The sequence below is a fragment of the Anomaloglossus baeobatrachus genome, chromosome 3, assembly GCF_048569485.1.
Source record: "Anomaloglossus baeobatrachus isolate aAnoBae1 chromosome 3, aAnoBae1.hap1, whole genome shotgun sequence".
Classification (NCBI taxonomy): Eukaryota; Metazoa; Chordata; class Amphibia; order Anura; family Aromobatidae; genus Anomaloglossus; species Anomaloglossus baeobatrachus.
In genome coordinates, this window is record NC_134355.1 from 557,700,174 (window position 1) to 557,726,033 (window position 25,860).

Below are 25,860 nucleotides of genomic sequence, written 5' to 3' on the forward strand. Positions count from 1 at the left end.
AAAGATCTTTTATCGTATGCTAATGAGCGTTGGGACTAGTCCCAAGGGCATTGCTTCCCTTGCTAGTTGGCCCCATTGGCATGTTAGCACGCCCCTGTGGGCCCTTGTGGGCGTGCTAACATGCTAATGAGTGCGCAGTGTTAAGGCCGCTTTACATGCTGCCATATCGTTACCGATATCGCTAGTGTGCGTACTTGCCCCTATCGATTGTGCGACACGGGCAAATCGCTGCCCGTGGCGCACAACATCGCTAGGAACAGTGAGACTACTTACCTGCCTAGCGACGTCGCTGTAACCGGTGAACCGCCTCCTTTCTAAGGGGGAAGTTAGTTCGGCGTCACTAAGCGGCCGCCCAATCAAAGCGGAGGGGCGTAGATGAGCGGGACGAACATCCCTCCCACCTCGTTCCTTCCTCATTGCGGGCGGGACACAGGTAAGGATAGGTTCCTTGTTCCTGCGGTGTCACACGTAGCGATGTGTGCTGCCGCAGGAACGACGAACAACATCGTACCTGCAGCAGCAACGATAATTGAGATCAGGGGGGATGTCATCGATTAGCGATTTTGAATGTTTTTGCAACGATTCAAAATCGCTAATAGGTGTCACACGCAACGACATCGCTAACGCGGCCGGATATGCGTCACAAATTCCGTGACCCCAACGAGATCGCTTTAGCGATGTCGTAGCGTGTAAAGCCACCTTAAGTGATTTATAACCAACAATGTTGTGTGTACTGAGGAAATCATCCAGCTCTTTTTTAAAAGCTGTTCTAGTATCTGCCATTACTATCTCTTGTGGTAGGGCATTCCACAGTCTGACTGCTCTAACTGTAAAGAGCCCTTTCCTATTTAGCTGTCGGAATCGCTTTTCTTCCACTCGCAGTGAATGCCCCCTGGTCCTTAGTATTGTTTTCGGAAGAAATAAGTCATGTGCCAGTCCTTTATATTGACCACACATGTATTTATACATATAAATGAGATCTCCTCTGAGACGTCTTTTTTCTAAGCTAAACATATCTAACTTTTCCAACCTGTCATCATATGGGAGGCCTTCCATTCCTTGTAGTAGTCTAGTTGCCGCCTTTGAACTGACTCTAACTTCTGAATGTGTATAACATGAAAAAGAGTTTTTATTATACTCACCTGCGGAGCAGTTGGATCCGATGGGGGTCGCTGGTCTTGGTCCGGTGCCTCCTCTCTACCTTCCATCGCCGTCTTCCTTCATACCTCCATGTGGATGATGCTTCCTACATCTTCCACACAGAGGCCTCTATAGCGCTCCTGAGCACACGCACTTCTCTCTGCCTTGCTGATGGCAGAGCAAGTAGTACGTAGTAGTAGGTCTTTGACCTTTCCCTGCTCATTAGAGTACTTTGCTTTGCCCTCAGCAGGCAGGGAGACGTGCATGTGCTCAGGAGCAAAATAGAGGCCTCTGTGTGGATGATATAGGAAGCATCATCCACATGGAGCTATGACGGAAGAGGGGAGGCGCCAAACCGAGACCAACGACCCCCATCGGATCCGACTGCTCCACCGGTGAGTATAATTAAGGTGTTTTTTAGCATTAGGCCGGAGTCACAGTTGCGCGAGTCTCACATCGGCATCACCAGGCACGGCCACACACTCTCTGGACAGGAACGTCTCAGCTGCATAGAAATACATGTCTGTCCGGGGAGTGTGCGGCGGTGACGGGTGATGCCAATGTGAGTTACTAGCAAGTGTGACACTGGCCTTATACAGAGCGGCCCAGGCTCTTGTATACAGTATTCTAGAATGCCGTATATAAGAGCTCACTGGTGGTGGCCACAGCTCATAAGAGAAAAATCTGGTGACACGTTCCCTTTAAGACAGTCTTGATAGATGAGGCCCAATAGGAAGGTGTGTGTCGACAGCTGTTTACAGCCTGTGCGTAATATCCTGTTTGTTTCATTTTAAATAAAGTTTTCTATTGAAACAAACAAAAAAAAAAGTATGTGATGACGTAATCCGTAACCGATAGCTTTAGTCAAGGGAAGGGGCGGGCTGTCGTGTCACGTGATTAATGGCGGAGCGCGGCTTAGCGCTGCCGAGGGGAGAGAAAGACCGAGGCAGAAACCGGAAGCTTAAAGAGCGGCTTAGAGAGCCGCGTAGTCGTTAACGAAAAGGGGGTGATTAAGAACGAGGAGGTGACAGAGGGCGCTGGCCCTAGCTTCGTATGTATAGAGTACGTCCGTGCATGGGGGGTTTGCAATACAGTAAGCGGGCCTTCCCTGTGCAGATACAGGCCCTGGCGGCCGCGGCGGCTCTCCAGCGGGGTTGTGGTAATCCCGGGCCTGAATATGTGGGGCTCAGCGGGCTGCGCCGTGTAGGCCTCACCCAGGAGCGGAGGAGGCCGGAGCGGAGACACGTGACCTGCTGTGTGCGGGGAAGCGTGGGGACGGCTCCATTATGTCTGATCACGGGCGGAAAACCGTACAGGGCCTGAGTCCGGATCCACCCCGGCCGCCCGGGAGTAACCCCTCCGTGGTCTCTACCACCCCCCCCCCTTCCCCGGTTTCCCCTGGGAATGATGCAATTTACATGTGTAATTCCGCATACAGTCGTGGCCAGAGAATGGGTTTGACACAAACTTTGCTTTTCAGAGTTTGTCTTTTTTGCCAGATATTTCCATGGTTACTGATGGAGGTTGTCAGGACATTAGCATTTGTTTATAGGGTATCGAAGTGTGGTTAGTGGGGGTGCGACACCCGGCACCTACCGATCAGCTGTTCCCTGTGCTGCTGTGGGCCAGAACTCTGCGCAGCTCGGTCAGTGGAATAGTGGCCTCAGCTTATTCACCCCTATTCGAATCCATACGGAGTGGATACTGCGGTCACCATACAGTTGACAGACCTGTGCAGCTCCGCAACGGCGTAGTTCAGCTGGCGGCAGCATCGGGAACAGCTGATCGGTGGGTGCCAATTGTCACCCCCAGTAATCACACATTGATGACCTGCCCTAAGCATAGGTATTAGTGTTAGTCCCAGTCAATCCCTTTAAAAGGGAATCTGTCACCAGGGTTTTGCTACCTCCATTTGAAAGCAGCATAATGTAGCGAAAGACCCTGATTCCAGTGATGCGTCACTTACTGGGCTGTTTGCTGTCTTGTTGATAAAATGTTTTCTCTGCTGCACATATGTCAGTTATACAGAGCTCGTGAATATGCTGGACTACCTCACAGCACGCCATGTAGTCCTCTAATCATCTCCTGCTGATTAAGTGATTTTTATCAAAACTACACTATACAGCCCAGTAAGTGACATACTGCTGGAATCAGGATCTCTACCCCTACGTTATGCTACTCTCAGATTAGGTGGCAAAAACCTGGTGACAGATTCCCTTTAAGTACATATTTAAAGAGGTCTTCCACCACTTTAACATTGAGGGCCTATCCTTTTGGATAGGCCATCAATGTCTGATCAGCCGGGGTCTGACCCCCTGCCTATCAACTGTTCTTAGTGGCAACAGCAACTGGCTGGAAATGCTCAGTTCTGGAGCTACCCCATCTTCTGATAGGGACCGCAGCTGGGTACTGTACATTTGCCTCCCATTGATTTGAATGTGAGGCAGATGTGCAGTACCCATCCATTCAGTTGATGGGGCAGCTCCAGAACTGAGCATTTCTGGTTGCTGTCACAGAGGACAGCTGATCTTCGGTATGGGGTGTTGGACCCCGGTCGATCAGACATTGGTAACCTAGCCTAAGGATAGGCCATCAGTGTTAAAGGGAACCTGTCACCGCTTTTTTGGACTATAAGCTGCGGCCACCACCAGTTGGCTCTTATATACAGCATTCTAACATGCTGTATATAAGAGCCCAGGCCGGGGGTATAACGTAAAAACCACTTTATAATGCTTACCTAACGGTTGCGCTGTGGGCCTTATGGGCGTCTCTGTGGTCCGTTGACGGTGCCTCCTTTCGGCCATCTTCGTCCTCTTTCTGAAGCCGTAGTGCATGACGCGTCTACGTCATACACACACTGCTGAGGACCTGAATGCCGGCGAGTGTGTATGACATCGGACCTGTCATGCACCGCGGCTAGAGTAGAAGGAGAACAAAGATAGCCAAAAGAGGCGGCACCGGAGAACGGAGACGCCCATATGGCCCACGAAACGACCGTTAGGTAAGTATTATAAAGTGTTTGTTATACCCCCAGCCTGGGCTCTTATATGCAGCATGTTTGAGTGCTGTACATAAGAGCCCGGTGGTGGTGGCTGCAGCTTATAGGCCAAAAAAATGGTGACAGGTTCCCTTTAAAGTAGTGGCCAACCTAATTTAAAGTGTTGACCCTTATGTTTCAAGATTTTTGCCCCAGCAGCTGGATATCTGCTTCTGGGCCAAATTGTGACTGATAACAACACATCCTCGCTCCAAGTCAATACAGTTTCTTTGTTTTTGACAACTGACTTTTGAGAATTAAATCCTTTTCTGAATAAGCTTGAGATCTGGGGAGTTTCCTGACCATGCACCCAAAATGTCAATGTTTTGTCCTCGGAGCCAGTTATCATTTTTGCCTTGTGACTTGGTCTCCATCATGCTGGAAAAAGCATTGTTCATAACCAATTGCTCCTGGATAGTTGACAAAGTTGCACTTGGGTGGAATGTTTAAATACCATTCTGTGTTCATGGCAGGGTTTTTAGGCAAATCTTTAAGGGAGCGCACTCCCTTGCCTGAAAAGTAACAGCACCTGTAGCGCTCACATTTTCTTCTGCAGACAAGTTGTCCCAAACAGTTTGAAGGTGGCCTTATAGAAGAGAAAACAAAACTTTACTCCAGTCCTCTGAAGTCCAACCTACTCAGTCTCCATGATGGTTTTTTTGGAGAGAAGTGGCTTCTTTGCTGTCTTTGTTGACACCAGCCAAGCCTCCAAAAGAGTCTGCCTTAAGGCCGCTTTACACGCTGCGATATCGGTACCGATATAGCTAGCGTGGGTACCCGCCCCCATCTGTTGTGCGACATGGGCAAATCGCTGCCCGTGTCGCACAACATCGGCCAGACCTGTCACACATACCTGCCCGGCGACGTCGCTGTGACCGTCGAACTGCCTCCTTTCTAAGGGGGCGGTTCGTTCAGCGTCACAGCTGCGTCACTGAACCGCCGCCCAATAGAAGTGGAGGGACGGAGATGAGCGGGACGTAACATCCCGCCCACTTCCTTCCTTCCTCATAGCGGCCGGGAGGCAGGTAAGGAGAGGTTTCTCGTTCCTGCGGTGTTACACGTACCGATGTGTGCTGCTGCAGGAACGAGAAACAACTTTGTTACTGCTGCAGTAACGATTTTTGAGAATGGACCCCCATGTCACCGATGAGCGATTTTGCACGTTTTTGCGACGATGCAAAATCGCTCATAGGTGTCACACGCAACGGCATCGCTAATGCGGCCGGATGAGCGTCACCAATTCCGTGACCCCAACGAGTTCGCATTAGCGATGTCGCAGCGTGTAAAGCCCCCTTTAGGCTCTGTGCACACTAGAAAATGGAATTTTCTTAAGAAAATTCCAGACCCTCTGAAAGATTCCTGCACCTGCGGTAAAAAAACGCACCAAAATCCGCATGCGGATTTGCCGCGGTTTGGTGCGGATTTGTTGCGTTTTTTAATCTGTGGCAAAAACCGCAGGTAACTGCGGAAATTAAGTGACATTCACATTAATTCCGCAGCGGAAACTCCGCGGCAAAATCCGCAGGGACAAAAAAACCCGCAGTGTGCGCACAGCATTTTTTAATCCCCATAGATTTTGTTGTAGAATGACTGGAGAATTGTTATAAACATTTTCTGCAGCAGTCCTTCAGTGAATTCTGCCGCAATTTCACGGGTAAATCCGCAGCGTGTCCACAGAGCCTTTGCTGTTGCTCTGGCTTTGAATAAGTCCTGTAGCTGAATGCTACAATGACTATGAATATGTCCTGATATGTGCTGTACTTTTTCGAGTGCTCTGAAGCCAAGCCTCTTTTGAAGTTCTTGATGATCCAATTAAATTATTCATCTGGAGGCAATGTCCTTGCCTGTAAAACTTTTTTTTTTTTTTTAATATATTTTATGCAAAGTAAATGACAACCACCTCCTTTTTAGAGGTAATTATGGTTCTGAGAAGACAATGATTACAAGCGTCTTTACAATTTTAGGCAACCAGTCTTATCTTATGGCCGGGGCCACACAGGGGGGACTACTGCAATCCTCTCATGACACTCTGCTCACGCTGGCAGCACAGCAGAGCCGAGTGTCATGTGAGTGTCACTGCGACTGAGGTCCGATCATGTGATCGGACCTCAGCTGAGTAGGGGTGGACCGGCTCTGAGGAGGAGAGGGAGGGATTTATCTCCCCTCTCGCCAGCTATTGCCATTCTCGCTCTGCACTCGTGGTACATCAGTGTACTGCGAGTGCAGTGCGATTTTTCTCTCGCCCCATAGACGTGAATGGGTCCGAGAGAATCTAGGATCCCATTGTACCCACAGCATGCTGCGATTATTTTCTCGGTCCGATTAGGGCTGAGAAAATAATTGCTCATGGGTGCTGGCACACAGGCTAATATTGGTCCGAGTGGAATGCAATGTTTTATCGCATTTCACGCGGTCCGATTTTCATGCCGTGTGTCTTAGGCCTATCAGTCAGCATGACCAAGGTAATTTTCATGCCAATGAATGAGTGCAAGTCACCTGATATCAACCAGTAGTTTATGCAAAGTGCCATTATAAAAACTGAAGCAGCAAACTGAGAACCAATATTTTTTGGGCTCAAAACCTTTGGCCACCACTGTTAATTGCTAATATACAGTAGTATTTTGTTTAGTGAAACCCCAGTTGCTACTTTTTTTTATTTTTGGTCTTTAAGGCTTAATATTGGCCATTACATAGAATGGGCTGGCTGTTGGACCTCTTTGCTTTGAACTCACAGACATCTCATGTATTATGTTTTTCATGGATAGAATAGGTGTCCATTATAATGTATTGGACATGTGTTTTTTTTTTTGTTTTTTTTTTTAACATGGACTGTGTGGTCTGAAAAAAATTAAAGGGATGTTTCTGTTTAATACCAGTCATGGCTCAAAATTACCCATAGAATTCTATGTGCCTGTGAAAATCCTGGACAGCTCAGATATGGCATCCGTGGACAGTCCGTATGCTATTAGTGATATTATAATGGATAGAAGGTTTGCAATATATTAGAAAAATGACTGATGCTAACAACTGACACATTGGTAAAACGCTGACCTAAAACACTGAACAGTCCATGTTTTTGACGTATAAGGCAAGGTTCCTACTTCCGTTAAATTGTATCAGTCAGAATCCGCTGCCCTGGTAAACAACTGAATCAGTTTGTCGGATTCCGTTGTTCCCATATACTTTTATGAGCGGCGGATTTTGACTGATGATGCTGCGTTGCATCCTCCACCCGACTGATCAGTCGAACGACTGACCGCGGGGCGGTAGGAACGCAGCTTGTAACGTTTTTTGAGCAGCGCAATCCGTAGGATTTCGCTGCGCATGCTCTCTCTGGCTTCCTGCACACATAACCAGGATACGCATCGGGTTACCAAGCAATGCGCTTTGCCTAGTTACCCGATATTTACCCTGGCTACGTGTGCAGGGAGCCCGACACTTCCCCGCTCGGCTCCGCCCCCTCCTGCACTCCGCATGTATTCTCTCGCTCTCTCGCGTCAAGCAACGCATGTGACTGATGCGAAACAACGGAAATGTGAACCTAGCCTAAGAAAACTTAACATCTCAATGAGGCCAGAACAGAACCACAAGTAGAGCCACAGCTAAGAGAGACTGGGAGGTATCAATAGAAGTTTAGTAACTCATAAGTTATTTGGAATTGCAGACGTAAATCTAAACAGATTTGTTTTCTGTCGACAGCCTCGTGGTTCAACCTGTCAGCCACTATATCAGGGTTTCTGCTTTTCTAGAAAGTTAACAAGATGGTAACAAAAGAAGCCATAGTTGGCCTTCAAATTGGCTCTGATGGTCTCTGTAATTATTGATGTCAAGACACAGTGACCTGGCTACAGGTTCAGATGACTGGTGGCCATTACATTATTGGAGATAGACTGGCAATACACAAGCGGGAAGCGGATTTCACTGGCAGGGCTTTTTACACGCATGGCTTCCTTCTAGTAACTTTATGAATGGCAGCAGAAAACTGCAAAAAAATGATAAACTAGGTAGACTTCCTATATTCTATATTTTCAGAGGAAGCGCAGCTTGATGAGTAAGGCTGCTTTCACACCTCTGGATTTTCTTGTGCGGCACAATCCGGCACTTTGCAGGAAAAACGCAACCGGTTTCTTTTGCTGCCGGTTGCGTTTTTCCTGCATAGCCTTTAATTAGTGCCGCATTGTGCCCCATGGGCTTGCGTTCCGTCCGGTTTTTGCCGCATGCGGCAGATTTAGCTGATGCAGCGGCCGGATGGAACATTGCCTGGCACGTTTTTTTGTGCAGCAAAAAAAACCGTGCCGCATCCGGCCGATGCGGCGCATTTTTCAATGTATGCCTATGGACGCCGGATGCGGCGCGATGTGGCAAAAACCGCATCCAGCCGCCGCATGCGGTTTTTGCCTGCCACTGCGCATGCTCAGTAGCATGCCGCATGCGGCAAAAACCGGACGGGCCGCATTTAAAAAACTTATGCAAAGGATGCGACTTTTTTGCCGCATCCGTTGCATAGGTTTTAAAGCCGGACTGGCCGGCCCTGCACCTACCGGATGTGTGAAAGCAGCCTAACCTGATCTGAGGCAGGTGTCTGCTGGGCGGCTCCCTCCACCTTCTCAAGGTACAGTCACACATAACGAGATCGCTAGCGAGATCGCTGCTGAGTCATGGTTTCTGTGACGCAGTAGCGATCCCGTTAGCGATCTCGTTATGTGTGACATCTACCAGCGATCAGGCCCCTGCTGTGGGATCTATAGTCGTTGCAGAATGGTCCAGGCCATTTTCTTCAAAGGCGATGTCCTGCTGGGCAGGACACATCGCTGTGTTTGAGACTGTGTGACAGGGTCACAGTGACTGCCGAGATCATTATACAGGTCGCTACTGCGACCTGTATTGTTCCTGCATCGCTGGTAAGATCTGAATGTGTGACATCTCACCTGCGACCTCCCAGCGACTTACCTGCGATCCCTATCAGGTCGCATCGTTTTCGGGATCGCTGGTAAGTCGTGTGTGACTGGGCCTTTAGGTCCACCAGATGGAAAGGTCTCGCCTGACTTGTCTATACGGAGACACTCGTCAGTCCAGTGGAAGCCTCCAAACAGCTAGCACTGATGAAAGGGTGTAAACATGTCTTTAATGATTATGGGTGTAGCAAAATAGAGTAAACCTTCATTTACTTCCTTGCACGTTGTATGCTAAGTATATGCAAACTGCACCAGGTTTTCTTCCATGTCCCCAGCACTTTGCTGTAGAATGACTACGCTACCAATCCTTTTTGGATATATATCTGGTGGGTTATGGTCTTTGCAAATGTGAACATTTACTGACAAAACCTGGGACCTTGGAACGCCTATTTGGCATTTATTTAGCAATTCCTTGGTATATGCTTATTAGAATTTTTTTTGTAGTACTAATAGTTCCTAATCGCTTTGTTTGCTATCGGGTTCTACCTCCTCTCCTATACTATAATACACTTTATTTTTATAGTGCCAACATATTCTGCAGCACTTTATATATCAGAGGTTCATGTACAGGCAATATTAGACATTAGAGTAACACATCTCACCAGCTCAATCATGGTGCGGGCCCTGCTCACAAGAGCTTACCATCTGTAAGGAAGTAGGTATGACCCAAAAAAGTTCTTGTATTTAGACATGGAAAATCTTCTGAAAATCCTTTGTTACACTCCCTTAATAAAGACCATAAAAATTTGCACTAAATAAGATGACTTGTATATCTGGAATGGCTTGGGTGACTTAAAATAAAAATGAAACAGATTACCCGAGGGTGCAGCAGGGATAAACTGGGGGCAAAAACATGTTACTTTTGACCTGATGACAGGTCAAATTAGAACTGTGAACACAGGAATTAAAGGCAACCTATCAAGCCCTCAGTGCACCCAGAACTGCGAGCAGATGTAGAATCCCTGCCTAACTGTCCCAGCATTTACTAGCATACATAAACAGATCTTTAGCCCTCGATTCCACTTGCGCATAGCTTCCAATGCGAGGGCATCAGAAGCGGTATGCTAATGGTCATTGGCTCCGGCTCTGCTGCGAACATGAGCAGAGGGTCATGCAACTGTGATCGGATCACAGCTGGGAAGAAGAGGGGGGGAGCACTTTCATCCTCTCCTCCTCCTATGCGAGTCTTGCCGTATATCAAACTGCAGTGTGATGTTTTACACACACCCATAGACTTGTATAGGTGCTTGTGAGTTGAGACTCGCTGCCAAACCCAGCATGCTGCAATTCTTTACTCATGCTGATGTGGCATGAGAAATCAGTCACAGATGGACACTGCTTCATTGTTTTGGAGTGCAGTCTGTTTTATCAGATTGCACTCGTCTGTGCAAAATGCAAATGGAACTGAGGCCATAGAAAAAGCATTTCTCAAGATTGTTTGAGATGCTAGTGAGGGCTGTGACTAGTCCCTGTGGGCGTGCTAACATGCTTTGACAGCAAGCATCATGGCAGAGTGATACAAATGCACACTGTTTTGTACTCATCCACTTTCAGCTTTTTATACTGGGTGTATGCATCTTGGCTTCAAAGAAACTCGCTGCCCATGATCTGAAGTCGCCCACACTTCCGGTCATGTGCACTACTCAAAAACTGGCTGTATGTGTCCTGACTTCAGAGAGTAGTAGTGCGCATGACCAGACGTGTGGACGTCTTCCAATCATGGGCACTGAGCATCTTTGAAGCAAGGGTGCATATTGCCGGCGTCAAAGGAGCTCAATGTTAACTGGTACAAAGCTGCACCCATGCACAGATTTGTATCTCGTTGCCATTGTAAAGCAGGTTATCGCGCTCAGAGGGGTGTGCTAACATGCTAAGTGGGCCGACTAGTTGCACCCCTCAGCATCTCCTAAATGATCTTTAGACATACTTTTTCGAAAGATCTGTTTATATATGCTAGGAAGGTTAGGCGGGGATAATAGATCTGCACCCAGAACTGCCAGTGTTTCTGGGTGCACTTAGGACCTGACAAGTTCCTTTGTAAAGGGACTTTGTCAGCAAAGAATGACTATTCATACCAAGTGCATGCGCTCAGTGGATCATGGCGGCCAAATATTTAACTGAACCTTCCCACCTGTTTTGTTTCCCCTTCTATCTCCAACCTCCTCTACTCTTTGATAGCTTTGGTGTCATAGATCTAGAGAAGGACGGAGTTAGGTGGAAAACAAGCAGGTGTGAAGGTGCACTGAACAGTTTGGCTGTGTCTTGATAGACTGCACGCCTGTCCTTTGTTTGAATAGTCAGCCTGTTTGGGGTAGTGCTATAGTGATGTTACTTGCTGGGGCGGTACAGGCCTCCGCATGCCAGGGATTCTGCCAATTTGCACTGCTGTGTTGCTAGCTCGTTACTACTGATCTGAGGCGGCAACAGAGTGCAAATCGCACAGCACATGCTCACTAGACGAGACCTTGAAACAAGTGTCACAGATGACTCTTCACACCAGGGAGGGGACAGAGGATGCGGCAGTGACCATAGTCTGTGCTCCGTCATGAAGCTTTGAGTATCCCAGCATCCTTAGGTTTAGTGATGGGTGGACCCAGACTGTAAAAGTCTGAACCCATGTGGGTTTAAGGGTACTAGAGCTCCGGGCTCCAAATTCTCATGGACTTCCTGGTATAGATCTGGAATCGGCGCTTGAGTGATTTTAAAAAAAAAAAAACAAAAATAAAGGGAAAAATATAAAGAAAATAATACAGCAAGCGGGCTGTACTTACCAAGTCTTCGGTGCAGCTATAACTGCTCCCACAGCCACTCATTCACTTCCGGGGCCGTTTATTACCTTCATTGCATATGCACTTCTTTCCCCGCCCACTGGAGTCTGATTGGTTGCAGTTTGACGCGCCCCCATGCTGCGTGACAACATGTCTGACGCTTCCAATCAAAGACCCTGTATGCGAGTCTCTTACCGTAAAAATAAAAAATTGGCGTAGCGTCCCCCATATTATACCAGCACAGATAAAACATACGGCTATAGGCTACAGCCCCCAGCCATGCTCTTATTTTGGCTGTGTCAAAATAAGAGGAACCCCATGCGGCTTTTGTTTAATTACTTTAAATAAATTGTTAAAAAAACAGTGTGCAGTCCCCTCCCGATTTTGATACCGAGCCATGATAAAGCCCAACAGCTGGGGACTGGTATTCTCAGGCTGGGGAGACTCATTATTCTCCCCAGCCTAAAAATAGCAGCCTGCAGCCGCCCAAGATTACCACTTCCATTAGATACGACAATACCAGCACTTTTTCTTCACTTTTCTTTCTTCCCGATTGCCCTGGTGTTGCGGCAGTCTGGGGTATAAGGGGTTAATCACTGCCACTAAACCCTAGATTAGTAATAGGGAGGGTGTATCAAACCCTCCCTCCCCATTACTAATCTGTGGAAAAAAAAACGCCAAAAAAAATCCTTTGTTTAAAATAAGATTAAAAAAGCACCCTCTTTCACCACTTTATTAACCCCAAAACAACCTGCAGGTCTGATGTAATCCACACGAGGTCCCACCATAATTCCAGCTCTCCTACATTACTGAAGGCACAGTGTGTGATCATGGTACATCAGTGGTGACGTCACTCAGGTAAGTTGTGGTCCCAACTGGAGGTTTCCACAGTCTCAATGACTCAGTGACTTCATATGAGATGACTTAACAGAATTTGATAACTTTAGGTTCTTATATTGAAAATGTTCATTATTTTTTTTTGTCACAAAATGGTGCTTTAGCCCTACACTTTTTTTACTTTTGCAAGAGGTAACACGAAAAAGTGTACCATACAGTTTGTTACCCACTTTCTTGTTACATGTTACCCATTTCCTTACATGTCGTCAGAATCTACTGTTTGGCCACACGACAGGGCTCTGGAGGGAAGGAGATATTTGGCTTTTGGAGCACAAAGTTTGCTAGAATAGATTGCGATTGACATTTGCGGAGCCCTTACAAAGCCAGATCAGCAGAAACACCCCCAAAGTGACCCCACTGCAGAAATTGCACTTCACAATTAATCTACGGCTCCAGTGAGTGTTTTGTAGCATCCACGCTACGATTTTTCTGGAGAATTGCAAACATGGCAGCCTTTGTGTCCCCATGTACTGTAGCGCCTCCATACTGTGTCCAGCTCGTGCTTCTGGAGACACACACCATAAATTAAGTGCGCTTTTCCATTACAATAATGGCAAACTTGTGGCCACTTACTACAGGTGACGGGGGTGGGGGTGTTTGGTAGTGCAAATTTCACAGAAATTTAACGGGGGGGGGAGCCATATCGCTTTTCCAGAGTCTTTGTTCTACCAGAACCGTGGAAGCCCCCTATATTTCCAGTTACATGACTACCCTGAGCGGGGGCTGGGTTTGTGCAGGATAAGTTATGGTCTTTTGGTAAAATGATTTGATAGCGTTTCAGTATAAGGCTGGGCTCACACTCATGTGTCCTGGCTGTGCAATTCATTTGGGGGTTTTCGTGTAAATCCCCCTCCAAAAATGCGATTCTGATAAAACCCCTTACTGAAGCACTCATTTTAACCCCTTCAGCCCCCGGGCACTTTCCGTTTTTGCGTTTGTTTTTTGCTCCCCTTCTTGTGAGAGCCGTAACATTTTTATTTTTCTGTCAATCTTGCCATATGAGGGCTTGTTTATTGCGGGACAAGTTGTACTTTTAAATGAAACCATAAGTTTTACCATATGGTGTACTGGAAAACAGCAAAAAAATTCCAAGTGTGGAAAAACTGAAAAAAAGTGTGATGGCACAATAGTTTTTGGGATGTTTTTATTCACAGTGTTCACTATATGGTAAAACTGATGTGTGGGTATGATGCCTGAGGTCGGTGTGAGTTTGTAGACACCAAACATGTATAGGTTTACTTGTATCTAAGGGGTTAAAAAAAATTCATAAGCTTGTCTAATAAAAGTGGCGTACGTTTTACGCCATTTTCCGAAACCCAAAATACAAAAAAGACCAAAGGGAGAAGGGCTGTAAAATCATTATGTCAATCCCCAAAGATCTCTTATATTACCCTTAAAGTAGGATTAAATGTCTCGAAAAACTCCATCATAATGACTACTAGAATGGTATGTACACACAAAAAGGAGTACGATTTCCATAAAATATAGTAATCTTTATTAGAAAAATAGAGTAAAAACACTAATACATACAAAATAGTATTACAATTGTGAGGATAAAGGAGGACCTCTACCAAAACATCACCCCCCACAATAGTGTGTGTGTGTGTGTGTGTGTGCGCTCAATAAGAGCATATAATAATGCCTGTGACAACCATGCAGACAGAAAAAGTAAACATATCCTAGGATCAGATAGTAAACTGCTGCATTGAGTGCACAGAGGCTCCAAAACTTGGCCAAGGGTAAATACCTATATACCAATCATAAGAGTAACACCAGATGGAGTAATTAATATAACTTACCCATGCAGGGACAGAAGGAGCACAAGAGCACACACAGTGGGGGGGAAGAGGAACCGCAACCAATCCCGAACGCGTATCGCTATTGCTTCCTCAGCAGGACGGAGGCAGGGGTGGAGGTCCTCCTTTATCCTCACAATTGATGTAATACTATTTTGTATGTATTAGTGTTTTTACTCTATTTTTCTAATAAAGATTACTATATTTTATGGAAATCGTACTTTTTTTTTTTGTGTACACACCATTTTCCGAAACCCGTAGCGTTCTCATTTTTTGGGATCTATGGCTCAGTGACGGCTTATTTTTTGCGTCTCTAGCTGACGTTTCTAATGGTACCATTAGGCTATGTCCGCACGTTGCTTTTTACCTGCTTTTTACCTGCTTTTTTGCTGCTTTTTCAACTGCAGCGTTTAATGCCAAAATGTTTGTGTTCTGCTTTTCAAGCAAAGTCTATGGGAATTTGGGTTTCTTGTCCGCACTATGCAGTTCAAAATGCAGCCTTTTTGTTGCAGAACTTTGGTCAAAAACTCAGCTTTGCAGTGCAAAACCCAAATGGCAAAAACAATTGACATGTGAATTGTTTTTGCCATTTGGGTTTTGCACTGCAAAGCTGAGTTTTTGACCAAAGTTCTGCAACAAAAAGGCTGCAGTTTGAACTGCATAGTGCGGACAAGAAACCCAAATTCCCGTAGACTTTGCTTGAAAAGCAGAACACAAACATTTTGGCATTAAACGCTGCAGTTGAAAAAGCAGCAAAAAAGCAGGTAAAAAGCAACGTGCGGACATAGCCTTAGATGCTACGTTTTGATCGCCTGTTATTGCATTTTGCGTAAAACTTGCGGTGACCAAAAAACGTAATTTTGGTGTTTGGAATTTTTTTTGCCACTACGCCGTTTACCAATCAGATTAATTGATTTTATATTTTGATTGGGCATTTCTGAACGCGGGGATACCAAATGTGTATATTTAATTTTTTTTTTTTAAACCCTTTAATTTTCAATGGGGCAAAAGGGGGGTGATTTGAACTTTTTAGGTTTTTTTTTTAATATATACTAGTCCCCCTACGGGGCTATAATGCAGAGCGATCGGATTGCTGATTGCTATCTGCTGATCACAGCTATACAGCTGTAAACAGCAGATTTGATCACTTCCTGATTCATTCAGCTCCTGGCCGAGTGAAAACTAAAGTGATTCGTCATTATTTTTTTATGGAGCACCATTAATTCCATGGTGCTGTACATGAGAAGGGGTTACATACAGAATACATACACAAGTTACAGTAGACAGACTAGTACAGAGGGAAGAGGGCCCTACCCTTGCGGGCTTACAATCTATCGGATTTTGGGGAGGAGACAGTAGGCGGGGTGTAGATTGGTCGGGCAGCAGCCCCGCTCGGTGGTCGGACGGGCGGCTCCGCACGATAGTGAAGCAGTGAGGTCATTGTAGATTATAGGCATGTCTGAACAGATGGGTTTTCAGGTTCCGTTTGAAGCTTGCAAGGGTAGCAGTCTGACGTGTTGAGCCAGCGAGTTCCAGAAGACTGCGGATGCTCGGGAGAAGTCTTGAAGTCGGTTGCGTGCGTCATAGCTGCTGGCATCATCTCATGACCCTGTGCTACCATGGCAACCACCAAAAGTCACAGGATCACTCACGTAACTTCCGGTGGGGGCGGCGGTAAGTGAAAATCATGACCGCACGTATATACATAAATACATTGGCAGCGAGATTAAGGGGTTATTGTTACGGGTGGAATGCGATTCCACTCGTAACATGCAGGCACACATGTCAGCTGTTGAAAACAGCTGATATGTGCGGCGCGGATCGCCGCATCCTGGTTGCGGCAGGGGGCGGAGCTTAACGTCACACGCTCCATGACAGATATATCCGTCAAAGGTCGTGAAGGGGTTAATAGGGCAGGTGTAGACACTTTTGACTCCCATTTGCCGTCTGTTTCACTGGTGTCAATCTTTTTAGGCGTGCACAGAGCTGAAATGATTGGACACCGCTGAAACAGAGTCCATCGGCCTCATTATAAGTGACTGGTTCTGTCGGGGTTTTGTCTGAACTTCGCGTTTTGGGACTTACATGGAAACTCCTGACGTAAGTGCTCAACAGAGAGCGCAGGATCAGTTGAGCCTTTATTCTAATTTTTGGGAGGTAGTCATTAAAACTCTCATAGAGGCTCGCACTGGGCCGAGCACTGAGCGTACCAGAACCCAGCGATGCTCGCTCAAGTGGTCAGTGTACATACACTGATAGACTGCAGAATATTAGGCAAATGAGTATTGATCACATGATAATTTTTATACACGTTGTCCTACTCCAAGCTGTATAGGCTTGAGAGCCAACTAGCAATTAAGTAAATCAGGTGATGTGCATCTCTGTAATGAGGAGGGGTGCGGTGTAATGACATCAACACCCTATATAAATGTGCTTAATTACTAGGCAACTTCCTTTCCTTTGGCAAAATGGGTCAGAAGAGAGACTTGATGGGCTCTGAAAAGTCCAAAATTGTGAGATGCCTTGCAGAGGGATGCAGCAGTCTTGAAATTGCCAAACTTTTGAAGCGTGATCACCGAACAATGAAGCATTTTATGGCAAATAGCCAACAGGGTCGCAATAAGCGTGTTGGGCAAAATAACTGTCCATGAATTGAGGAAAATCAAGCTTGAAGCTGCCAAGATGCCATTTGCCACCACTTTGGCCATATTTCAGAGTTGCAACGTTACTGGAGTATCAAAAAGCACAAGTTATTGTTAGGTGTGCCATACATGGGGACATGGCCAATGTAAGGAAGGCTGAAAAACGACCACCTTTGCACAAGAAACATGAGATAAAACGTTAAGACTGGGCCAAGAAATATCATAAGACTGATTTTTCAATGGTTTTATGGACTGATGAAATGAGTGACTCTTGATGGGCCAAATGGATTGGCCAGAGGCTGGATCAGTAAAGGGCAGAGAGCTCCACTCCGACTCAGACGCCAACAAGGTGGAGGTGGGGTACTGGTATGGGCTGGTATCATCAAAGATGAACTTGTGGGACCTTTTCCGGTTGAGAATGGAGTGAAGCTCAACTCCCATACCTACTGCCAGTTTCTGGAAGACAACTTCAAGCAGTGGTACAGGAAGAAGTCTGTATCGTTTAAGAAAAACATGATTTTCATGCAGCACAATGCTCCATCACATGCATCCAACTACTCCACAGCGTGGCTGGCCAGTAAAGGTCTAAAAGAGGGAAAAAATAATGACATGGCCCCCTTGTTCACCTGATCTGAACCCCATAGAAAACCTGTGGTCCCTCATAAAATGTGAGATCTACAGGGAGGGAAAACAGTACACCTCTTGGAACAGTGTCTGGGAGGCTGTGATGGCTGCTGCACGCAATGTTGATTGTAAACAGATCAACCAACTGACAGAATCTATGGATGGTAGGCTGTTGAGTGTCATCATAAAGAAAGGTGGCTATATTGGTTACTAATTTTTTTGTTTTTGCATGTCAGAAATGTTTATTTGTAAGTTTTGTGCAGTTATATTGGCTTACCTGGTGAAAATAAACATGCGAGATGGGAATATATTTGGTTTTTATTAAGTTGCCTAATAATTCTGCACAGATATCCTCGTAAGATAGCCAAATCTAAAAAAAAAACAATTTCCAAAAATATTAAGCTTTGATATTTTAGTCTTTTGGGTTGATTGATAACATAGTTGTTGATCAGTAATAAAAAAAAAATCCTCTAAAATACAACTTGCCTAATTCTGCACACAGTGTTTTTTTTTTTTTTTTTTTGAAGTCTGTTTTGTACTAACACTGAACTTTACTTTTCGGGTCCGTTCAACTTTCATGACTAGGAACAAGCCACTGCCAGGTATATTTGGTGTTGGGTTATATTTTTTGGATTAGGCATATCAAAAGCTAACATGTCCCAGCTTCTTTTCACCAACATGTGCAGTGGGAAGTTGGGGCATTCACATGTACAGCAGATTGCAGATAACTGATGATCCTCTATTTGTTGACCTCTAGGCCGTCAAATTTTCAGTAGTTTACACTGCATAAACTGATTTGTGCGTGTTTCCAATCCACAATGTAAATTGATCTTGCAGACTTGCTGCGTTTTCTGTGTGGAATTTTCCCTTAGACTTGCATTAGTTCTGGAAAATCCTCAGGTAAAAAACGCAGATACAAGTTTAGGTGCGGATGAAGTGCAGTTTTGCCGTCTAAACTCACCAAGAAAGTCATTATCAGGAAGTTTAAAAAAACAAAGTAGCTTTCTTTAACCCCTTCACGATCAAGGATGTTCCTAATACGTCCTTGGTCGCGTTTGTCCCTTTAATGCAGGCTCGCATTATTCCCTACATGTCTGCTGATCAGATCAACAGACATGTGCAGCTGCCAAACGCAGGTGGATTTCTGATCCACCCGCACCTGTTAACCCCTTAGATCATGCTGTTGGAGTCTGACAGAAGAGCATTTTAACACACATTGGCCGGGATCGTGCTGTTCTCCACACTCAACGGCTGCCATGCGATCATGGGGCGCAAATGTGTTTTCACTACAGCGTGGGGGTCAGATGATGATCCCTGCCGCTTCCATGAAGTGTTTCCTGTGAATGTCGGCATTCACAGGAGATCAGCATTTCTGCTGTTCAGAGCGATGCTGTAGCACCACTCTGATCAGGAGAAGCGATCGTACAGTGCAGGCATAGTCCCGTATGTGAACTAGTAAAATCAATAAACTGTATAAAACAAACCCCTAAAGGTTAAAATCACCCCCTTTACCACCATTTAAAATAAAAAAAAATAAACTTTCAGAAATGTCCGATTTACAAAATCAATTAATTTCATCGGCAAAGAACGTAGTGAGGAATAAGAATCAAAACAGCAGAATTACTGCATTTTTGGTTGTCTCAACATCGCATAAAAATGTAATAACTGGCGATCAAAGCATCACATCTACCCCAAAATTTATAATTTAAGTCAGCTCAAGACACAAAAAATAAGCCATCACTAAGCCCCAGATCCCAAAAAATGAGAACCCTACGGGTCTCCATCATATGGCGGCTAAAGTGCAATTTTTTTTTTTATACCATTAAGGCTAGTTTCACACTTGCGTTGGGTTGAATCCGCTGGGTCCGTTGCTGCGTCGTTTTGACGCATCCGTTATTTTTGTGTTGTCAACTGATGCAACGGGTCCGTTATTTCACAGGAATCAGCTGATTCCTGTGAAATAACGGACCCGTTACATCCGTTAGGCGTCCGTCTAACGGAATGCGTTAGCTCCGTTTTTTTTTTTGTTTTTTTTCATTCTGGGCATGCTCAGTAGAAATTAGCGGAATCCAGTGGCGGATTCCGTTGTAAAGCACTTTGCAATGGAATCCGCCACCATAGGGATCCATTATAACTATTGACGGATGTAACTGAATCCGCCGCTCGGTGTCATTTTAACGCAAGCAATTAACGTTACATGCTGCGTTCCTTCCGCTCGGCGGAAGCAACGCAGCGTCGGCCAGCGGAAGCAACGCAGGTATTTTTGGCACAATCCGTCATCCATACAAGTCTATGGGAAACGTCGGAATCCGTTAACGGATTCCGCTGTTTTCCAAACCGGCGGATTGCAACTGAAGAAAAACGCAAGTGTGAAAGTACCCTAAGATAAAAGTAAAACTATATATGTTTGGTATCTACGAATTCGTAGTGACCTGAGGCATCATAATGCTAGTTCAGTTTTACCATATAGTGAATATAAAACCATTGTGAAATTGCACTTTTTTTTGCAATTTGACCGCACTTGGAATTTTTTTTCCCATTTTCCAGTACACTATGAGGCACAATGAATCGTGTTGTTCAAAAGTACAACTTCTGCCGCAAAATAAAGCCCTGATATGGCTATATTTACGGAAATAAAAAAAAAAAAAAGTTAAGGCTCTTGGAAAATTGGGAAGAAAAAACAACAAATGGAAAATTGCCTGTGGGTGAAGGAATGAAAGCCTGACACCCAAGACAAAAAAACACCATCAATAACACATAAAAGTGCAATGAAAAATACCGCATGTAAACTAAGGTGCTGAAATTCTGTAGCATCAAAAAGTCAACAAAACTGATTGTGGGAGCGTACCCTTAAATTTCCATTCACACATTACTTAGTTACATAGGTTGACAAAAGACCTGGGTCCATCTAGTGCATCCTTCCTCCACCAATTATATATTTCATCACTAAATCATTTTACAACCGATCTTTTCCTAATCCTAACTTTTTCAACCTGTCATCATATAGGAGGCTTCCATTCCTTGTAGTAGTCTAGTTACCTGCCTTTGAACTGACTCTAATTTCTGAATGTCCTTTGATGGGAATAATATTCATAAAAACGAAAGCATGGTGTTGGATGTGCAGGAAGATCATTCCTGTGTTTAAATTATTTTTTTTTTTTTATTATATATAATTTCCCTCCCTCCCCCCTCCCCCACCCCCTTCACCCCATTCAAGGAGTAATGAATGATGGAGCATGGGGAAACAAATCTGCAGACAATCTGCATGTGCTCCCTGCGGATTTTGTGTCAGATTTTACCCTACCCTTCATGACCAACTCCACAGTGGACATTTTCCTTGGTGGTTTATGCAAGGCCCTATAATGTGCTTAGTGTTATTACTCCAGAGCTGTGGAGTCGGTAAGACATCTGACTCTGCTCTCTAGAGGAGGAGCTTTACTACTGTATCTTCTATAAAAAAAAAAATTATTTTTTTTTGTTTGTAACCAGGCCCTCTCAAAGATTAAAAAATAAAACAAAATGAAACCCCTCTGTTCTCGTTCAAATGATTATTAGGTTTTGTAGTTAACAAATCTTGAAATCATGTGTTAGAAAATTTAAGGACATACAGATAGTAATAACAAGGTTAAGAAAATTCACATGTTTTGACCCTCCAGTTTTAGTGTTGATACATCAAGCAGTATATTTTGTTGGTCAAATCAATTGCTTATGAATTAACTTTTTGCAAAACATAACTAAACAACAAATAAAATTAACAACTTCCTGACATGGATTCTGTAGATAGTCCAGTAAATTCGCGAGATCAAAAACATATAATTCTAGTGAGTTCAGATCAGGGAGATATCAAAGACTAGAGCTTCAAGCCTGGAATTAAGTGAGCTTGTATTTCTCTAATATAGTTAGTGTTTCCTTTAACGTCAGTTGGGCTATATAGTTTGTCGGTGACTGGGCTCTGGCCATGGGTCCCATTTGGTGAGGTACTTGGTTTGAGTATTAGTTTTTATGGCATAATCTAATATATAAAGCTGCGTGTGTGTGTCTGTCTGTCTATGTCCGGGATTGGCATCCGCACCGTCGCAGCTACAGCCACAAAATTTTGCACACTCACACTTCTCGACCCCGAGAGCGTCATAGGTTATGTTTCGAGGGGAAATTTTAACCCCGCTCTTTAGTTATTCGCCAAAAAACCTGCCTCCATTAAAGCGAATAGAGCTGGGAGCCACAGTGCAGCCAGAACTTCAGAAGAATGCGCAGCCACGCCCTTATATGGAATGTTGCCGTGTCACAATGCGGCCAGGGAAAGAGAATGACACAGACAGGGTAAGAAACAGACACAGAGACACACAGACAAAGAGACAGACAGACAGGGAAAGAGGGAAAGTGATTGAGACAGACGGGGAAAGTGATTGAGACAGACGGGGAAAGAGACAGACAGACAAAGAGATATATATACAGAGGGGGAGAGAGACAGAGAATGGGAGAGAAACACAGACAGTTACTATCCCGGGCAGCGCCGGGTGCTATGTTATGAGGCGAAATTTTAACCCCGCGCGTTCCAATTTACCAATCAATTTTGCCCCTATCTACATAATGGGGGAAAAAGTGAAACGAAAAGTGTTGGGGGCAAATTGACAGCGGCCAGATGTGAACAAGGGGGACTTAAAGAATGAGAGCGATGGTGCCAAAGAGTATATACCGTACAGCTGCTAAGGTGGGGCCCCGACATGGGATACTCACCACACTCTGGGATATGAACACACACTACCACGTGCTTGAACACGTATACCACCCTCAGCACACATCTCACCACACATACACCAACCTCACCACATAATCGCCCTAAACACACACAAGTCTGGTGGTATCCTTCAAAAATAAAAATCTGATTAATAAGCAGCCAAACTACAAGAACAACAAATGTACCATATAGGAAATACGGCAGCTGTCAGTCACATGACCTGTCTATATGTGTATGTGTGAGCTAATATATACTGTCAGGGGGGAGGGCTTTCTGTTGCCTGGAGATTTATCAGGCTGCCAATTGCAATCAATCACAGCTTAGCTTCTATTTTGCTACAGTTAATTAATCTGAGCTCTGATTGGTTAATATAGGCAACAAAGGACATTCTCAGTATGTGTGAGGTCATAGGATGTTAAATCTGTGTGGAATATCTGTGTGGAATATCTGTGGTGTTGAGATATATGTTGTGAAATGCTTCTATTAGCTTAGTTTTTGCCTTTTAATAATTACATTTCTATATTTGTTTTGTGGTTTTTGTGTGCAGAATACATTTTTGTTAATACATTCTATTTTGTTAAGAGCAGTTATTAACCCGGGCGAAGTCGGGTAGTACAGCTAGTAGTACTCTAAAGCAGAGGTCCCCAACCTTTTTTGCACCAGGGACCGGCTTTAAGCAAGACCAGTTTTCCATGGCCCGGTGGGACATGGGCGGAGCTTTGGTCATATGGGGCGGGGTTATGGAGGGGTGGAGCTTAGTGCATACTTATAATATAATTACTACATTATAGCACTGCTATATGCACCAGACAGCGCTGTATGGGGAGGATGCTGGCAAGACCTCGGTGTAAAACGCTGCTAAGTAGCAGCACTGTACATTGAGCATCAGTGTATACAGCACTGCTGCTTAGCAGCGCTACACACTGAACACCGGTACCGGGAGCAGCGTCAATGAGGTCAGTCTGCTGCCCCGCCCCGGAACGCCCCACATAACATGTTCTGCCGGGGGCGAGTCAGTGAGGAGAGCCTGCCGCCCCACCCCGTCAAGTACATACCATGCTATGCTGGAGGGCCGCGTCATTAAGACCCGCCCCATCCTGCATAATGTTCTCTGCCGGGAGCTGCGAGCTGTCACGGCTACGGCACAGAACATTATCAATCCACACAGAGCGTGCTCTGACCAGGCGCAGGGCCGCAGAGCTAGCTGTGTGCGGTGCCGCGGACCAGCTGGAAACCCCCAACGGCCGGTCCTGGTCCGTGGACCGGCGGTTGGGGACCTCTGCTCTAAAGTTTTATGTAGAGTTAGTTTCTCCGTAGCTTTTTGAATATTAGGAGCTTTCTCACTTTTTTCCTTTTGGATGCAATGAGATTAGTGGACACTAGTACAATATGTATTACTATGGGCCTAAAATGTTTAGGTATCGTTTTCAATGTTTTAAGAGAAGAACTAATTCTGGAGTTAGTTACATCTAGCTGTGTAATGGACCTTATAAGTGATTGAATGTCTCTCCAGAACTTCTTAATTTTTGGACATGACCAAAATATGTGAGTTATGTTGCCTGAATTTCCAGTTTTCTCCAGCATTTGTTTGCGGTATCTGGGTTAATTAAATGCAATTTATGGGCTGTGTAATACCAGCGGGTTATTATCTTATAATTGGTTTCTATAAGAGCAACGCAAGGTATATTTTTGTAGACTGTGGCCAATGACTTTTGGAATCTTTCTTCAAATTGATTTTCTGGGATTTTTAAATCTATTTTTCCACTTTTCGTTATAAATTTGGTAGATATATTTGGTTTTCCAAGTGTTTTGATTATTTGGATTATTTTAGAGAGCTGTGATGTTACTTGGAAGGTGGAGGGTGGTGCTAGGTTTCATGAATATTTTTTCTATTATCTTCCAAGTTTTCTTATTTGACTGTTAGTTTGAATTTTTTTGCTAAGTCTTGGTAGGGTTTCAGCTTATCGTTATCGAGTATGTCTGAGATTAAGCATATTCCCTTGGATTTCCAGTGGTTGAGCTTTAATCTTGGTGAGAATGCAGAAAGCGTTTCGATTTTCATCCAACCTATTGATTTGGTGCCGTGTATTTTTGTAGAGTGGGCTCCGAATTTCCTCCATGTTGTTGAGTTCCTGGTGATTTTTGGAGTCGCATAGGTAGGCCACCACCAGGTCTCCAACTTCTATATTTGGACTATAAGAATCTTCAAGTCCCACCCATGCAGGTTTATCATCTCTGTTCCAATACTTCTGGCTGCTTTTAATAGTCGTTGCTTGATAGTAGGCCATTATGTTTGGCACCCCCATTGATTCTGTTTTTGTTTAGGGTAGATTGTGCTACTCGAGGTTTAGTTTTACCCCATACAAAAGATGTTAGTTGAGTTTGGAGTTTTTGTAGAAGCTTCTTCTTGATTGGTAATGGGATAGTTCTGAATATATAAAGTAACTTGGGAAGTTCCAGCATTTTGTATGTGTTTATTTTTCCTAACCAGGAAAGCTCTACTTTGGATAGATGTTGTAGATCTTTTTGGATGGTATTATTAATGTCAGTAATATTCTGGTTAGCGCAGTCCTTTGTGTTTTTTGTTAGTTTGATTCCTAAATAAGACATGCTGTCCACATTCCACTGAAATTTGATTTCCGATTGTAGGACTTTTAATAGATCCTGATCCAGATTGAGGCGCATAGCCTGGGTTTTATCCATATTGACCCTATATAATGAGACCCTTGAGAATTCTTTAAAAATTTCCAAGGTCTGTTTGACCGAGTTCAGTGGATCTGTTAGCGCGAGTAGGATGTCATCTGCGAAAAGTGACATTGAATTGTCTATTAGCAGGGACGCCCCTAATCCGGCTGTCCATCCTGATCATCTCCGCCAAGGGCTCAATGAAAAGATCGAACAATGACTGGGAAAGAGGACACCCCTGCCTTGTTCCATTCGAGAGGTTGATTTTACCAGAGAGGAGACCATTTGTTAAAATTCTCGCAGACTGGTTTGAGTAGAATGATTTTATAAGGTCTAATACCCTTCGATTGAAGCAAATTTTTTTTAAAGTTTGCAGTACGTAGTTCCTCTCAACCCGGTCAAAACCCCTCCGTTCTCGTACTTGGAGCTTCTTTCAATACTTCCCCAAAAAAAGTCACTTTTTTTTCCCTCTAGTTGACGAGAACAGCACAGTACATGTATGTATGTGTATATATATATATATATATATATATATATATATATATATATATATATATATATATATATATATATATATA

The 25,860-nt window shown here is 44.6% G+C and overlaps 1 protein-coding gene across 3 annotated transcripts in view; it reads left to right on the top strand.

Annotated features, from left to right (window-relative positions):
* The first annotated feature begins 2,014 nt into the window (after positions 1–2,014).
* Positions 2,015–25,860, top strand: part of WDR33 (WD repeat domain 33) — a 180,782-nt gene continuing 156,936 nt past the window's right edge. The window contains exon 1 of one of the 3 annotated variants that reach the window (XM_075340837.1): positions 2,015–2,202. The gene's annotated coding sequence lies outside the window, so the exon portion shown is untranslated. The remainder of the gene's footprint in view (positions 2,203–25,860) is intronic. The other 2 variants (XM_075340838.1, XM_075340839.1) reach the window with 2 other exon arrangements.